The sequence below is a fragment of the Sapajus apella genome, unplaced genomic scaffold, assembly GCF_009761245.1.
Source record: "Sapajus apella isolate SASKATOON/1434 unplaced genomic scaffold, GSC_monkey_1.0 scaffold43, whole genome shotgun sequence".
NCBI classification, from domain to species: domain Eukaryota; kingdom Metazoa; phylum Chordata; class Mammalia; order Primates; family Cebidae; genus Sapajus; species Sapajus apella.
This window is the reverse complement of record NW_022436983.1, coordinates 4,581,113-4,599,257: the sequence shown is the minus strand read 5'-3', so window position 1 is coordinate 4,599,257 and position 18,145 is coordinate 4,581,113. Positions and strand designations below refer to the sequence as shown.

General features: G+C 45.9%; 2 pseudogenes across 2 annotated transcripts; both read left to right on the top strand.

Moving 5' to 3' along the window:
• Positions 1-733: 733 nt before the first annotated feature.
• Positions 734-1,428, top strand: LOC116566273 (annotated as a pseudogene). The gene has a single exon (XR_004275822.1). The product of XR_004275822.1 is annotated as a COMM domain-containing protein 1 pseudogene (transcript).
• A 466-nt stretch (positions 1,429-1,894) lies between these two features.
• On the top strand, positions 1,895-2,617 carry LOC116566276 (annotated as a pseudogene). The gene has a single exon (XR_004275824.1). The product of XR_004275824.1 is annotated as a 60S ribosomal protein L10-like (transcript).
• The last annotated feature ends 15,528 nt before the right edge of the window (positions 2,618-18,145 follow it).

The window sequence follows — 18,145 nt, the reverse complement described above, 5'->3', positions numbered from 1 at the left end:
GGCAATTCTCCTGCCTCAGCCTCCTGAGTAGCTGGGATTACAGGCACGCGCCACCATGCCCAGCTAATTTTTTGTAGTTTTAGTAGAGACGGGGTTTCACCATGTTGACCAGGATGGTCTCGATCTCTTGACCTCGTGATCCACCCGCCTCGGCCTCCCAAAGTGCTGGGATTACAGGCGTGAGCCACTGCGCCCGGCCAATATAAAACTTTTAACTAACTAAAAAAAAAAAAAAAGAAAAAAAAACTTTTAACTAAACCCCAGATTTATTCCAATGACAACTTTCTGCTGGGCATGGCAGCTCATGCCTGTAATCCCAGCATTTTGGGAGGCTGAGGTGAAAGGATCTCTTTTTTTTTTTTTTGAGACGGAGTTTCGCTCTTGTTGCCCAGGCTGGAGTGCAATGGCGCCATCTCGGCTCACCGCAACCTCCGCCTCCTGGGTTCAGGCAATTCTCCTGCCTCAGCCTCCTGAGTAGCGGGGACTACAGGCACGCGCCACCATGCCCAGCCGATTTTTTGTAGTTTTAGTAGAGATGGGGTTTCACCGTGTTAACCAGGATGGTCTCGATCTCTTGACCTCGTGATCCACCTGCCTCGGCCTCCCAAAGTGCTGGGATTACAGGCGTGAGCCACCGCGCCCGGCCGAAAGGATCTCTTAAGCCCAGGAGTTGGAGACCAGCCTGGGCAACATAGTGAGACCCCCTTCTCTACATTAAAAAACAAAAAATAAAATGGCAGTGGGCGAGCTTGAGGGCAGCAAGCCCCTGAGCAGGCTGCTGAATGTGATAGCCCAGGAGACTTTCCACAGGCACCCTGGCATCACAGAGGAGCTGCTGCAGAGTCACCTGTATCCAGAGGTGCCACCCGAGGAGTTCCGCCCCTTTCTGGCAAAGATGAGAGGGATTCTTAAATCTATTGCGTCTGCAGACATGGATTTCACCCAGCTGGAGGCATACTTGACTGCTCGAACCAAAAAGCAAAGTGGGATCACATCTGACCAAGCTGCTGTTATTTCTAAATTCTGGAAGAGCCACAGGACAAAAATCCACGAGAGCCTCATGAACCAGAGCCGCTGGAATAGCGGGCTTCAGGGCCTGAGCTGGAGAGCTGATGGCAAGTCTCAGTCAAGGCACTCAGCTCAAATACACAAGCCTGTTGCCATTATAGAGCTGGAATTAGGCAAATATGGACAGGAATCTGAATTTCTGTGTTTGGAATTTGATGAGGTCAAAGTCAACCAAATTCTGAAGACGCTGTCAGAGGTAGAAGAAAGTATCACCTCACTGATTAGCCAGCCTAACTGAAGATGATGTGTGAGGAGTTGGAGTTCTTGAGACCAAGGTATTCATGATCCCTCTCCAATAATCTTTTTTAGAAAAATTCTTGTGTCCCCATTGGTATTACATCTTCGCATTCAAAAAAAAAAAAAAAACAAACAACAAACAAAAAATTAAAAATAAAACTAGGCAGGTGTGGTGGTGGTGCATGCCTGCAGTCCCAGCTACCGGAGAGGGTTAGGTGGGAAGACTGCTTAAGGCTGGGATGTTGAGGCTGCAATGAGCCATGATGGACCACTGCACTCCAGCCTGAGTGACAGAGCCAAGACCCTGTCTCAAAACAAAACAAAACAAAACAAAACAAAAAAAGGTTCTGTAATCCCAGCACTGTAGGAGGCTAAGGCAGGCAGATCGCTTGAGCCTAGGAGTTTGAGACCAGCCTGGCCAACTTGGTGAAACTCCGTCTCTACTAAAAATTCCAGCTTTTCAGGAGGCTGAGGCAGGAGATTTGCTAGAACCTGGGAGGCGCCACTGCACTCCAGCCTGGGCGACGGGGCGAGACTCCGTCTCAAAAAAAAAAAAAAAGTAGCTGTTTTCCTTCCTCACGCCACTAAAGATCCTGGTGCCGCTATGGGCCGCCGCCCCGCCCGTTGTTACTGATCTTGTAAGAACAAGCGGTACCCAAACTCTTGCTTCTGCCGAGGTGTCCCTAATGCCAAGATTCGCATCTTTGACCTGGGGCGGAAGAAGGCAAAAGTGGATGAGTTTCCACTCTGTGGCCACATGGTATCAGATGAATATGAGCAGCTCTCCTCTGAAGCCCTGGAGGCTGCCCGAATTTGTGCCAATAAGTACATGGTGAAAAGCTGTGGCAAAGATGGCTTTCATATCTGAGTGCGGCTCCACCCCTTCCCCGTCATCCACATCAACAAGATGTCCTGTGCTGGGGCTGACAGGCTCCAAACACGGATGTGAGGTGCCTTTGGAAAGCCCCAGGGCACTGCGGCCAGAGTTCACATTGGCCAAGTGATCATGTCCATCCGCACCAAGCTGCAGAACAAGGAGCATGTGATTGAGGCCCTGCACAGGGCCAAGTTCAAGTTCCCTGGCCGCCAGAAGATCCACATCTCAAAGAAGTGGGGCTTCACCAAGTTCAATGCCGATGAATTTGAAGACACGGTGGCTGAGAAGCGGCTCATCCCAGATGGCTGTGGGGTTAAGTACATCCCCAATCGTGGCCCCCTGGATAAGTGGTGGGCCCTGCACTCATGAGGGCTTCCACTGTGCTGCCCCCTCATAATATGAACCAATAAATTTACTTCTTGTCCAAAAAAAAAAAAAAAAGTATCATTTACAGTAACATCAAAAGAATAAAATATTTGGAATAAAATATTGAAATCCATAAAAGAAGTACAAAGCCTATACATGCAAAACCACAAAACATTAATTACAGATCTAAATAAGACATTATAACATGTTAATGGATTTGCAAGACTCAATATTACAGTGGCACTTCTCGGCTCACTGCAACATCTGCCTCCCAAGTTCAAGCAATTCTCCTGCCTCAGCCTCCTGAGTAGCTGGGATTATAGGCACGTGCCACCACATCCAGCTAAGTTTTGAATTTTTTTTTTTTTTGAGACGGAGTTTTGCTGTTGTTGCCCAGACTGGAGTGCAATGGCATGATCTCGGCTCACTGCAACCTCCGCCTCCTGGGTTCAAGCAATTCTCCTGCCTCAGCCTCCCGACTAGCTGGGACTACAGGCACGCACCATCATGCCCAGCTAATTTTTGTAGTTTTAGTAGAGACGAGGTTTCACCTTGTTGACCAGGATGGTCTCGATCTCTTGACCTCGTGATCCACCCGCCTCGGCCTCCCAAAGTGCTGGGATTATAGGCGTGAGCCACCGCGCCTGGCCTAATTTTGAATTTTTGAATTTTTTTTTTTTTTAGTAGAGATGGCATTTTACTATGTTGGCCAGGCTGGTCTCGAACTCATGACCTCAGGTGATCTGCCTGCCTCAGCCTCCCAAAGTGCTGGGATTACAGGCGTGAGCCACCGGACCCAGCCTCAATATCGTTTTGTTTGTTTTTGAGACAGACTCTCACTGTGTCACCCTGGCTGGAGTGCAGTGGCACAATCTCAGCTCACTGCAACCTCCGCCTCCCAAGTTCAAGTGATTTTCCTGCCTCAGCCTCCCAAGTAGCTGGGATTACAGGCATGAGCCACTGCACCTGGCGAGAATGGCACTTTCTTAATTTCGTTTTCAGATTGTTCATTATTGGAACACACAAATGTAATTTTCGTCTATTGACCTTGTATCCTGAGACCCTGTCATCTGCAATCATATCATCTGTGTATAGTTTTTTTTTCCTTTCAATCCCTATGTCTTTTATTTTCCTTGTCTATTGTACTGGCTACAATCTTCAGTACAATGTTGATATGGTGAGAAGAAACATACTTGCCTTGTTTCTGATTGTAGAGGAAAGCATTCAGTTTTTCACCATTAAATATGATGTTAGGGAATTTCTCTTTTTTTTTGAAGACAAAATCTTACCCTGTTGCCCAGGCTGGATTACAGTGGCACAATCTTGGCTCACTGCAACCTCCCAGGTTTAAGCGATTCTCCTGCCTCAGCCTCCTGTGTAGCTGGAACTATAGGCATGTGCCACCACACCTGGCTTTTTGTATTTTTAGTAGAGATGGGGTTTCACCATGTTGGCCAGGCTGGTCTCAAACTCCTGACCTCAAGTAACCCACCCGTCTTGGCCTTCCGAAGTGCTGGGATTACAGATGTGAGCCACTGTGCCTGGCCCTATTTTTTTCTTGTCTATTCCTAATATGTTTAGAGTTTTTGTCATTTTGTTTTGCTTTTGAGGCAGGGTCTCACTGTTGTCCAGCCTGGAGTGCGGTGGTGTGAACATGGCTGGCTTACTGCAGCCTCAAACTCCTGGGTTAAGCGATCCTCTCACTTCAGCCTCCCGAGTAGCTGGTGGAACTACAGATGTGCACCACCATGCTTTGCAATTTTTTTTTTTTTTTTTTTTAAGATGGGATTTCACCATGTTGGCCAGGCTGGTTTTGAACTCCTGACCTCAGGTGATTCACCCACCTCAGCCTCCCAAAGTGCTAGGATTACAGGCGTGAGCCACTGCGCCCGGCTTGCAATTTTTTTAATTTTTTTTTTTTTAGAGATGGGGCCTTACCATATTGCCCAAGCTGGTCTCAAACTCCTGGGCTCAAGTAATCCTCCCATCGTGGCTTCCCAAAGTATTGGGATTACTAAGGCTGTGAGCCACTGTGCCCAGCCTATCAGGAATTTTCAATTGTCTATTCTTCCTTTCAATTCTATGTTTTTGAGATTCTAATACTCTAATATTATTAGTGTATATATTTATAATGGCTATATCTTCAAGATAAATTGATGTAGCCATTATCATCATAAAATGTTCCTTTACGTTTCTTTTCTTTTTTTTTTTTTTGAGACGGAGTCTCAGCCACCTAGGGTGGAGTGCAATGGCACATTCTCAGCTCACTGCAACCTCCGCCTCTCAGGTTCAAGAAACTCTCCAGCCTCAGTTTCCCAAGTGCTGGGATTATAGGCATGTGCCACCACGTCTGGCTAATTTTTTTGTATTTTTAGTAGAGACAGGGTTTCACCATGTTGGCCAGGCTGGTCTCAAACTCCTGACCTCAGGTGATCCGCCTGTCTCGGAAAAGTGCTGGGATTACAGGCATGAACCACCACGCCCAGCCTCCTTTATGTTTCTAATAATATTTTCTTAAAGTCTGTGCTGAGTTAAGTGTATGCAGGAAGAACTTGGGAAAAAAAGGCAGTATTGACTGATATTCATATAGCTATTCCTGCTCTCTTGTGATTATTGTTTGCCTGGTATATCTTTTTACTTTCACTCTATTTGTGTCTTTGAAACTAAAGGATCTCTTGTAGATAGCATATAGTTGAATCTTGCTTTTTATATAGTTTGACAGTCTGTGCCCTTTGGAGTATTTAATCCATTTATGTTTAATGTAATTGTTGATGTCTCATATCTTTTTTGTTCCTTTGTTTCCTTTTTTTTTTTTTTTTTTTTTGAGACTGAGTCTCGCTCTGTTGCCCAGGCTGGAGTGCAGTGGCATGATCTCGGTTCACTGCAACCTCCGCCTCCTGGGTTCAAGCAATTCTCCTGTCAGCCTCCCGAGTAGCTGGGATTACAGGTGTGCCACCATGACTGGCTAATTTTTGTATTTTCAGTAGAGACGGGGTTTCACCATGTTGGCCAGGCTGGTCTTGAACTCCTGAACTCAGGTGATCTGCCTGCCTTAACCTCCCAAAATGCTGGAATTACAGACGTAAGCCACCATGCCTGGCTTCTTTAACTCCTTTCTGTTACAGTTGTGTGTGTATGTATTATTCTAATCCGAAAGTTGAAGGTTTTTTTTTTTTCCTTTTACTTATTGTTGGAGTTACTTCCTGTGTTGTTGTCTAGGGATTGCAATATGTAGCTTTAACTTATTACAATGTATTTCAGCTCAATACTGAAAATTCTGGTAGAATGCAGTAACTTTATTACCCTTTCCCTTGCTCCACCTTTGTGCTGAGCCACTTTGCCTGGCCAGAATAGTCAACCATTAATCATACTGCCATTCTCCTGTGCGTGATTAGTTGCTTTTCTGTTTTGGAAACTGTCCCTTTCTTTTTTTTTTTTTTTTTTTTTTTTTTTGAGACGGAGTCTCGCTCTTGTTACCCAGGCTGGAGTGCAATGGCGCGATCTCGGCTCACCGCAACCTCCGCCTCCTGGGTTCAGGCAATTCTCCTGCCTCAGCCTCCTGAGTAGCTGGGATTACAGGCACGCGCCACCATGCCCAGCTAATTTTTTGTAGTTTTAGTAGAGACGGGGTTTCACCATGTTGACCAGGATGGTCTCGATCTCTTGAGCTCGTGATCCACCCGCCTCGGCCTCCCAAAGTGCTGGGATTACAGGCTTGAGCCACCGCGCCCGGCGAAACTGTCCCTTTCAATTGGTTCTCAGCAGTTTGATGATGTGGATCTTTTTGTGGTTATCCTATTGGGGCTCACAGAGTTAAATTAGTAAATTAGTGTCCTTTGAAATATTTAGGGAGTTTTGGCCACAAAACCTTCAAATAATTTTTTCTTCCCTTTCTCTTCTTTCCTCCTAGAACTCTTATTTCAATGTGTGGGTGCACTCTGTTCAGACTTTTTTTTTTTTGGAGATGGAGTTTCACTCTGTTGCCCAGGCTGAAGTGCAGTGGTGTGATCTTGGCTCACTGCGACCTCCATCTCCTAGGTTAAAGCAATTCTCCTGTCTCAGCCTCGTGAGTAGCTGGGATTACAGGCATATGCCACCACACTCAGTGAATTTTCGTATTTTTAGTAAAGACAGGGTTTCACTATGTTGGCCATGGCTGGTCTCGAACTCCTGACCTCAAGTGATCTGCCTACCTCGGCCTCCCAAAGTGCTGGGATTACAGGCGTGAGCCACCACACCAAGCTCAGATTTTTTTTTTTTTTTTTTTTTTTTTTTTTGACACAGGGACTCACTCCATCACCCAAGCTGGAGTGCAATGTTGTAATCATAGTTCACTGCAGTTTCAACCTCCTGAACTTAACAAGCCTCCCATCTCAACCTCCCAAGCTGTTGGGACTATAGGTGCACACCACCATGCCTGGCTTTTTTTTTTGTTTTTAATTAGAGACAAGATCTCTCTATGTTGCCCAGGCTGGTCTCAAACTCCTGGACTCAAACAATCCTCCCACCTTGGCCTCTCAAAATGCTGGGATTATAGGTGTGAGCTATCACACCCAGATATTTATTCTTCAGTTTTTAGCTTGACTTCCTGAGGGTTGCCTTGTGTCTCCATAACTTAGTAGCCACAGATTTGGGAAGAGGCTGTACTCAGACACTTTGGCCCACTGTGTGGGTTGGCCGTGCATTCAGGGATCACCTAGTTCTTACGTCTCCCTCGGCTTTTTTTTTTTTTTTGAGACAAAGTTTCGCTCTTATTGCCCAGGCTGGAGTGCAATGGTGTGATCTCTCCCTTTGCCTCCTGGGTTTAAGTGATTCTCCTGTCTTAGCCTCCCGAGTAGCTGGGATTACAGGTGCCTGCCACCATGCCTGGTTAATTTTTTGTATTTTTTGTAAAGACAGGGTTTCACCGTGTTGGCCAGGCTGGTCTTGAGCTCCTGACCTCAGGTGATCCATCCGCCCTGGCCTCAAAAAGTGCTGAGATTACAGGTGTGAGCCACCGCACCCGGCCTCCCTTGGCTTTTAATTTCTTTTTTTTTTTTTGAGATAGAGTCTCACTCTATCGCCCAGGATGGAGTGCAGCGAAGCGATCTTGGCTCACTGCAACCTCCGCTACCTGGGTTCAAGTGATTCTCTTGCCTCATCCTCCTAACTGGGATTACAGGTGTGCACTAACATGCCTGGCTAATTTTTGTATTTTCAGTAGAGACGGGTTTTTGATGTGTTAGCCAGGCTGATCTTGAACTCCTGACCTCAGGTGATCTGCCCACCTTGGCCTCCTAAAGTACTGGGATTACAGGTATGAGTCACTGCACCAGGTTCTTCTTTTGCTTTTAATTTCTATGGGGCTTTCTGAAGTCTCATCTGCGTACATGGCTGGTTTTCCAGCCGGCCGGTGGTGTGCTGAGGCCCTGTCTAATCCTTCTGTGACATTCTCATTTCCAGAGTCTCCTCTTAAATTTCTAGCTAGTGTGCTAATTGTTTGAGATCTCAGGCTAGTAAGCTGTAGGTTTTTTTCCCATTTACTTCTCAACAAGTTTGCTACTTTTAGCTGATAAAAAAGTACACTTCTCCTCTGTCCCAAATATCCCAGCCCTGTTACCCACAAACGCAATCAAGTTTACCCCAAGTCTGACATGGTACGCCTGTTCTTGCCAATGGAGAGGGGTTGGGGGGAAGGGGACCAGTACTGACAGCAGTCCCAGGCCAGAGGGTAGCAGATCTCTGTTTCTATTACCTAACACTTTTCTTTTTTCTTTTTTTTTTTTTGATATGGAGTTTCCCTCTTATTGCCCAGGCTGGAGGGAGGTGATGTGATCTCAGCTCACCACAAACTCTGCCTCCTGAGTTCAAGCGATTCTCCTGTCTCCCAAGTAGCCAGGATTATAGGCATGCACAACCAAGCCTCGCTATTTTTTTTTTTTTTTTTTTTTTGTAATTTTAGTAGAGATGGGGTTTCAGCATATTAGCATGGCTGGTCTTGAACTCCTGACCTCAGGTGATCTACCCGCCTCACCCTCCCAAAGTGCAGGGATTACAGGCATGAGCCGCTCTTTTTCTTTTTATTATTCATTATTATTTTTTGTAGAGACAGGGTCTTGCTTTGTTACAAAGGCTGGCCTTGAACTCCTGGCCTCCAGCAATTTCCCCACCTTGGCTTCCCAAAGTGCTGGGAGATTACAGGCACAAGCAACCATGCCCAGCCAGTTTTTTCCCAAGAATAAATGCTTCTTAATTTGCCTGCCTTTGGCTGATTTCCAGAACCTTGAAACATTTTTGATACATGTTTTTTCCAATTTTATGCTTATTTTTGTAGAGGGCATTCCGTATTCTCTTCACACTTCAACAGCCAGCAGGTCATCCACAGCACCGCCATTATCCTTTTGTCTGTAGTTAAGGACTTCGTCCTGAGTCCACCAGAAAGTAGTCAGGGTCTGTGGGCTTTTACTGAAGGCCCTGAGCACAGGCATGCTACCATAACAGATCTGTGCTGGGTGCTGCCTCTGCTCGTACTTGTCTTTCACAGCCTGGATTTGGGACCTCCGCCTTTCACCAAGTAAGGAGAGTGAGGATGAGAAAATGTAGAGAAGCCTCAATAAAAAGGATGAATGGGCCGGGCGTGGTGTCTTACACCTGTAGTCCCAGCACTTTGGGAGGCTGAGGTGGGAGGATCACCTAAAGTCAGGAGTCTGATTCCAGCCACAGCTAACAGGCTGAAAGCCCATCTCTACTAAAAATACAAAAATTAGCTGGGCGTGGTGGTGCGCCCTGTAGTCCCAGCTACTCGGGCGGCTGAGGCACGAGAATTGCTTGAACCCAGTGGGGGCAGAGGTTGCAGTGAGCCAAGATCAGTATGTCTCCAAAAAAGGACAAAAGGTCTGAGAGCCTCCTCAAACTCCTGCCCTGCCCCAGAGGCTTACAGCAGTCCTCAGGCTGCTTGACAAGTGGGATGCCACTGCCTGCCTGTCCTGATTCCTTCCCAGGGTGGGCACCGCAAAATGAGCTAATGTCCATGAAAGTTCCTTGCGAACTTCAGACTGCTGCACAATTTTCATATGCCATTATTAATATTCTCTAATGTGACAAAGAAACTCAGCTCAGAGAAGTTGAACTTCCAGCTAGTTAGTGGCACAGGTGAACTTTAACCCAAGTCTACCCGCTAGGGCTGAGCCCGGCATTCTTTCACAATAGGTTTAGTAGGACATGGTCATGGATACTCTCAGTGACTGTGTTCCCAGTGAACCTGGGTATCTCTGCATTTTAGAGATGCATAATTGACCTTCGATGGGAAGCTGGGTTTTGGAGAACAAACAGTACTTGCAGAAATTTCACAAGTAGAACTTTACACAATGGCTCCCTTAAGAGAACTTTGGTAACAGGCATCCCTTTTAACTTTATTGCAACTACTTCCTCTTTCTACGAGGCTCAGTTACAAGGAAAGCTACCAGCAGACTTTATTGCAGGAACAAATTGATTGCTCTAGTCTGAGATTCAGCAAGGGAGAAATTATGCTGAGTCAATGTGACTACTTTCACCAAGTTACTAGGGGAGACATCATTTTATGCAAACATATTGCATAAAATCAGTATGTATCTAATCATATAGTCCTTTCTTTCCCTTCTAATAATGTTACATGCTACACAAACTTTCCATTTCTATGTTAAGGTTCTCATAAGCAGCAAAAAATATTGCTTCCCAGAATTGCTGGAAAACCACAGCAAACTGGCTTAGGAGGGCAGGGCTGGAACAAAGGCAAGTCTTCCCCTGGGGATGAACAGAATCAAGCCAGGGCTCGCTACAGCTGTGTCATGCTGACTTTTAGCTTTCAGTTTTTAGAAACTCCTCAAGTGCTTGGCTTAAAATGCCTAAGAAAGTCAACACACATTATTATCCACTAGAAAAACCTTCTGGCTTGCCCTAACTCCCCAAATCCCAAAATCAAAGCATGAGCTCAAGTTCTACAGAAACAGTCCTCTCTGCACATGTCCCAGGGTGGAATCCTTGTTTGACTTATGTAAGAGGGTGTGTAAAGTAACATATTAGTTAGGGCAGATTTAAAAATCCCAGCTCTGACACTCACTCACTACATAATTCTTGTAGGTGAACTCACATGGCCTGAATATATTTTAGGTAGAAAGAGTACTTTTTTTTTTTTTTTTTTAAAAGAGCGAAAGAAAGAAAGAGAAAGAATAAAAACAAAAAGAAAAAAGAAAAAAAAAGAATGAAGGAGAGGAAGAAAGGGGAAGAGGAAGAGGGAGAGAGAACAGGGGTGTTGCTTTATTGCCAGGGGTAGAATGCAGTCTAAAAATGGGTATGCCTGTAATTGTGTTTAATAATAAAGACATGAAAAAAAAAATGAGGGAAGAAAATAACAAGCAGCCAACCAATATTTCATTTAAGCCTGTAAATGGGTGTGATGTGGTACTGATAAGAGTGTGTATTTTGTGTATTTAAAGTGGAGAGTTCTATAAATGTTAATTAAGTCTACTTGTTCCGGATCCGAGTTCAAGTCCTGGATATCGTTGTTAACTTTCTGTCTCATTGATCTGTCTAATATTGATGTTGAAGTCTCCCACTATTGTTGTGTGGGAGTCTAAGTCTCTTTATAAGTCTTATATATCTGGGTATTCCTGTATTGGGTGCGTATATATTTAGGATCTTCAGCTCTTCTTGTTACATTGATCCTTTTATCTTTATGTAATATCCTTCTTTGCTTCTTTTGATCTTTGTTGCTTTAAAGTCTACTTTATCAGCGAAAATTGCAACTCCTGCTTTCTATTTATTTGTTATTTTTGCTCTCTATTTGGTTGGTAAATTTTTCTTCATCCCTTTGTTTTGAGTCTTTGTGTATCCTTGCATGTGAGATGGGTCTGGATGTAGCATACCAATGGGTCTTGGCTTTTTTTGCCTGTCTGTGTCTTTGGATTGGGGGATTTAGTCGATTTAAATTTAGAATTAATAATAATATATGTGAGTTTGATATTGCCATTTAATGTTAGCTGGCTGTTTTGCCCATTAGTTGATGCAAGTTCTTAATTATGTTGATGTTCTTTATTTTTTGATATTTTTTAGAAAGGCTGATACTGGTTGTTCCTTTCTATTTGTAGTGGTTTTTTCAGATGCTCTCGTAAAGCAGGCCTGGTGGTGATGAAATCTCTGAGTACTTGCTTGTTCACAAAAGATTTTATTTTTCCTTCGCTTATGAAGCTTAGTTTGGCTGGATGTAAAATTCTGGGTTGAAAGTTCTTTTCTTTAAGGATGTTGAATATTGGCCCCCACTCTCTTCTGGCTTGTAGGGTTTCTGCTGAAAGATCTGCTGTGAGTCTGATAGGCTTCCCTTTGTGGGTAACCTGACCTTTCTCTCTGGCGGCCCTCAGTATTTTCTCCTTCATTTCAACCCTGGTGAATCTGGCGATTATGTGCCTTGAGGTTGGTCTTCTTGAGGAATATCTTTGTGGTGTTCTCTGTGTTATGTGGAGTTGAATATTGTCCTGCCTTGCTAGGTTGGGAAAGTTTTCCTGAATAATATCCTGAAGCGTATTTTCCAGCTTGGATTGATTCTCTTCGTCACATTCAGGTGCACCTATCAAACGTAGATTAGGTCTTTTCACATAGTTCCGTATTTCTTGGAGACTTTGCTCGTTCCTTTTTATCCTTTTTTCTCTAATCTTGTATTCACGTTTTATTTCATTAAGTTGGTCTTCGACCTCTGATATCTTTTCTTCTGCTTGATCGATTCAGCTGTTGAAACTTGTGCATACTTCGCGAAGTTCTTGTGTTTTTTCAGCTCCATTAATTCACTTATATTCCTCTCTAAATTGTGTGTTATTGTTAACATTTCGTCAAACCTTTTTCCAAAGTTCTTAGTTTCTTTGCATTGGGTTAGAACAAGTTCTTTTAATTCCCAGAAGTTTCTTATCATCCACTTTTTAAAGCCTGCTTCTGTTAATGGAACACAGTCTTTCTCCATCAGGCCTTGTTCCATTGCTGATGAGAAACTGTGATCCCCTGTAGAGGGAGAGGCGTTCTGATTTTGGGTATTCTCAGCCTTTTTAGGCTGGTTTCTTCCCTTCATTATAGATTTATCCATCTGTGGTCTTTATAATTACCGTCTTTATAGTTGGGTTTCTTTTTTTTTTGGAGATGGAGTTTCGCTTTTGTTACCCAGGCTGGAGTGCAATGGCGCGATCTCGGCTCACCGCAACCTCCGCCTCCTGGGTTCAAGCAATTCTCCTGCCTCAGCCTCCTGAGTAGCTGGGACTACAGGCACGTGCCACCATGCCCAGCTAATTTTTTTGTAGTTTTAGTAGAGACGGGGTTTCACCATGTTGACCAGGATGGTCTCGATCTCTTGACCTCGTGATCCACCCACCTCGGCCTCCCAAAGTGCTGGGATTACAGGCTTGAGCCACCGCGCCCGGCCTATAGTTGGGTTTCTGAATGGATGTCCAACTTGTTGATTCCCGGTGCTAAAATCTGAGCAACCCACTGCGCCGGCCAAAACAGCGGCGTTATGATTGATGGTGCTTTTCTGACTCTGCACCAAGAACCACCACACCAAGGCAGTGGCAAAACTGCCTCGCCGGCCACAAGAGTCGCGCTGGCGACCCGTGGGGCTCCTCCGCTGGGAATCACCTGGTGTATGAGCAGCAAAAATTGATCTGAAAGTGTGGCGTCCTCTCGTTCTCTGCGCTTTCACTGGGAGCTACAATCCTGAGCTGCTAGTGATCAGCCATCTTGGATCTCTCTCCCCGCTTTTTTTTTTTTTTTGAGACAGGGTCTCACCCTGTTGCCCGGGCTGGTTTGGAACTCCTGGGGTCAGAGGCATCTGTATGACATGATGCCTTTCAAGTAGCTGGGATTTACAGGCACATGCCACTATGCCCAGCTCCTTTTTTTTTTTGAGACAGGGTCTTGCTCTCTCACCCAGGTGCCAGTGCAGTGGCATCATCATAGCTCACTGTAGCCTCAAACTCCTGGGCTCAAGGGATCCTCCCACCTCTGCTTTCTGAGTAGCTGGGGCAATAGGTATGTACCACTCTGCCAAGTTAATTTTTTTTTTTTTTTGTAGAGATAGGGGCTCACTAAGTTGCCAGGCTGGTTTTGAACTCTGGCTACAAGTGATCCTCCTGCCTCAGTCTCTCAAAGTGCTGGGATTATAGGTGTAAGCCACCACGCCTGGCCTTATTATTTTTTTAAGAAACAGGTGGTTCTTGCTTTGTTGCCCATGCTGGCCTTGAACTCCTGGACTCAAGCAATCCTTCCATGTCAGCTTCCAGAGTAGAAGGAGTAATTCTGAAAAAACCCAGAGGCCATATATTCCAATGCCAGAGAAGTATGCTTGTAATGTGCTCAGAATAGGTAAAATGGTCTGTGCAGGGACAAGGAGTTCCTATGGGAAAGTGGGATGTCTCCCCATCCAACTACAAGTGGAAGAACAAGAAAAACCAGACAGAAAAGCAGCGCACCAGACTCCTGCACACTTGCATGGGCCACCTGACTTCCCAAACCATCAGCTTTGCAAGAGACATGGGGACTTACTAAGAGTGGAACCCTAGTGAGGACCCAATCCTACATGCTCCTGGGTGAGGTCTAGTTGAGCACAACCAGCTTAACAAGCACTGATCCTGGGATGATCACCCAGTTTAAACTGCAAGCCCAGTTTCAGGAAGACGTGGCCTGATGTAACCCCTAGGGCTGACATTACCACGTTACCTTTTTTATTTTTTTTTGAGACAAAGTCTCACTTTGTTGCCAGGCTGGAGTGTAATGGCACAATCCCGGCTCACTGAAACATTCGCCTTCAGGGTTCCAGTAATTCTCCTGCCTCAGCCTCCCAAGTAGCTGGGATTACAGGCATCCAACACCACGCCCGGCTAATTTTTGTATTTTCACTAGAGACGGGGTTTCGCCAGGCTGGCCAGGCTGCTCTCACACTCCTGACCTCAAGTAATTCACCTGCCTTGGTCTTCCAAAGTGCTGAGATTACAGACGTGAGCCACCGCACCCAGCCAGACAGTAACTTTTAAGATTGAAGGGTCCCATCCCAGCAATCCAGAGGCTTGCAGTGCTCCTATCACTGAGGTTCTGCAGCGCTGTGGAGAAAGCAGGGTGCTCAGCTGGATCTGGGACCTACCTCTCTGCTGTGCACCGGCCCCCAGTCCCTCAGACACACTCCGCAACTCTCTCCGCCCTACTGTCTTCCTCACTGCCAGGTTTCCCTCCCAGTTCATTTATTCCAATTAACATATACACAAGCCATGCCATTTCCCTTCTTTAAAATAAAACCCTCTCCTTTAGCCCACATCCCCTTCCACTTACCCCATTTGTCTTCTCCCTTTTACAGAAAAATCTTGGAAAGAATTGTTTGTACTGTTTCAGCTTCCTCTCCTCCCACTTCCCCTAGAACCTACTCCAGTAAGGCGCCCTCAAGCAAATGCTCTGCTCATCAATGACCTTGCTAGTGTACAAGCACTCCTGATGCCCCCTCCATGGGAAGTGAGCCCCATTACTGGGACGTTCCTGTGAGTCTGGAAGGAGCCATTAGGCACAGACTGCCCGGCTGCTTCCTCCCTCTCTCCCCGAACCTCAGCTGCCTTCAAAGGATATATGCGCTGATTCCTCTTAACTTCTGCTATTCAAAGTGTGGTCCCCACAATGTCATACTGACATCACTTGGAAGCTTACTACACAAGCAGAATCTCAGGCTCCACCAAAGCCCTACTCAATCAGAACATGCATTTTAGTATGATACCCGTGATACTGGTGCACAGTAAAGTTCAAGAAGTGCAACTCTAAACCATCTCATTCTGAAGGTGAGACTTAGAAAATAAATCCAATGGGCTGGGCACAGTGGCTCGTGCCTGTAATCCCAGCACTTTGTGAGGCCAAGGCGGACAGATCGTGAGGTCAGGAGTTCAAAACCAGCCTGACCAACATGGTGAAACCCTGTCTCTACTAAAAATATAGAAATTACCTGGGTGTGGTGGCACACGCCTGTAATTCCAGCTACTCAGGAGGCAGAGGCAGGAGAATCGCTTGAACACAGGAAATGGAGGTTGCAGTGAGCCGAGATCATGCCACTGTACTCCAGCCTGGGCAACAGAATGAGATTCCATCTAAAAAAAAAAAAAAAAAAAGAAAAGAAAAGAAATCCAATGTTCCCAGATGTAAGCCACATTCTCTAACAGCAATGTTATCAGGAATAAGGGTGGTATTTTGGTCTCCTATCTGTCTTTTTTGTTTCTCAAGTGGTTCTGAAATTGGGAAAAATTAGAGTATTCCCTGGCTCCCTTGGACTTCCTACACCTTTCAGTTGCCAAAACCTGCGGTCCCTGCTCAGTCCTTATTGTAACCTACTGGCTGCCCTGGACATAGCGCCCACTTCCTCAATCTTCCACGCTCTCCGCCATGGCCACTACTTGTCCTCCTGGCTGGACTGCTCTCTCTTCCTGACCTCTATGTGTTGGGGCGCACCAAGCTCCAAGATGGAGTCCTTGGTTCCTGCCAGCTACACACAATCTCCAGGTCTCCTTCCCTGCCTGAGCCTCGATCTGCTGTCTTCATGCTGACAACTCCCAAATGTGTGTCCCCAGCCCCAACCACGCCCCTTGAATCCTGCTAGTCCAGCCAACTGTTTCATTGACTACACACTCAGGTGCATGTGTTGGCATCCGAAAGTGAACATGACTCAAATCAAATTATTTTCTTTTTTCTTTTTTTTTTAAGACGGGGTTACACCATGTTGGTCAGGCTGGTCTTGAATTCCCGACCTCAGGTGATCTGCCCACCTTGGCCTCCAAAGTGCTTGGATTACAGGCGTGAGCCACCACGCCCAGCCTTCTGTTTTATTTTTTGAGATGGAGTCTCGATCTGTTGCCCAGGCTGGAGTGCAGTGACACAATCTTGGCTCACTGCAACCTCTGCCTCCTGGGTTCTCTTGCCTCAACCTCCCAAGTAGCTGGGATTATAGGCACATGTCACTGTGCCCGGCTAACTTTTGTATTTTTAGTAGAGACAGGGTTTCACCATGCTGGCCAGGCTAGTCTCAAACTCCTGACCTCATGATCTGCCTGCCTTGCCTCCCAAGGTGCTGGTAATTCCAGGCGTGAGCCAGCCTATTTTATTTTTTTTAACAGTCAGGGTCTCACTCTGTTGATCAGGCTAGAGTACAGTGGCAAGATCACAGTTCACTGCAGCTTCCAACTCCTGGGCTCAAGCCATCCTTCTGCCTCAGCCTCCTGAGTATCTGGGACTAGTGGCATGCACCATCATACCCAGCTAATTTTTTTTTTGTGGAGATGGGGGTCTCACTACCTTGCCTGGACTTGTCTTGAAGTTCTGCGCTCCAGCGACCCTCCCACCTTGGCCTCCCGAAGTGCTGGGATTACAGGTGTGACCATTCTCAGCTTTTGTTCTACCAACTGTCCTCACTGTAGGAAACTGCAATGCTGTTCTTTTCACTCAGGCACTTTGTCACTTTTCTCCTTTCCCTCCAACTCTGCATGAAGTCTCTCAGAAAACTGTTAGTTCTAACTGCAAAACGTACCCTGAATCTGACCATTTTTATCTACTTAGACTGCCACTACCTTAGTCTAAGTCACCATCCCCTCTTTATTTTGCCCCTTTTTCCCACTTGTCCCTGCCTGAGTATAAAGACTGTTTTCCACTCAGCAGTCAAAATGGTCTTTTAAAAATGCAAATAAGTGGCTGGGTACGGTGGCTCACGCCTGTAATCCCAGCATTTTGGGAGGCTGAGACGGGCGGATCATGAGGTCAGGTGATCAAGACCATCTTGGCTAACACTGTAAAACCCTGTCTCTACTAAAAATACACACACAAAAAATTAGCTGAGCATGGTGGTGTGCACCTGTAGTCCCAGCTACTTGGGAAACTGAGGCAGGAGAATCCCTTGAACCCAGGAGGTGGAGGCTGCAGTAAGCCAAGATTGTGCCACTGCACCCCAGCCTTGGTGACAGTGAGAGACTCTGTCTCAAAACAAACAAACAAACAAAAAACACAAATAAGCCCGTGACTCCTGTGCTCCAAAGCCTTCAGTGGCTTCCCACTCACTCCATGGAAATTCTAAGTCCTCTTCACCTAAGCCCTAAATACCCTGGTCCCTGGCTACTTTCTGACATCTTCTATTGCGCTCCCAGTCCCTGAATCCACAGCAGCGACTTTGCTATTTCTGGAACCTACTGAGGACACTGCTGCCTCAAGGGCTTCACTTCTCTAGTTGGAGACATCTTTGCCCAGGGGTTTGCATGGCTTACCCTATCCTTTAGAGTCTGCTCAGATTTGAACTCCTAAGAGAGGCCTTCCCTGACGATGCCATCTAAACAGATGCCTCCGTCCACCCCTCTTTCATCCTTTTATTTAGCTGCTTTCCTCCGAAATACTTACGACTGATGTTATACATTTGTTTAATGGGAGGGCACAAGTGCACGGGCTTACTTTGTTTGCTGCTGACTTACTGCACCCAGTGGCACACCAGGCATAGGGTAGGTACTCAAATATTTGTTGAACAAATCATTGCTTTTAACCTGAGAGCTGCTCCTCCCTCCCTTCTGTTTCTCCCCAAGCACCCAGGACAGTGGC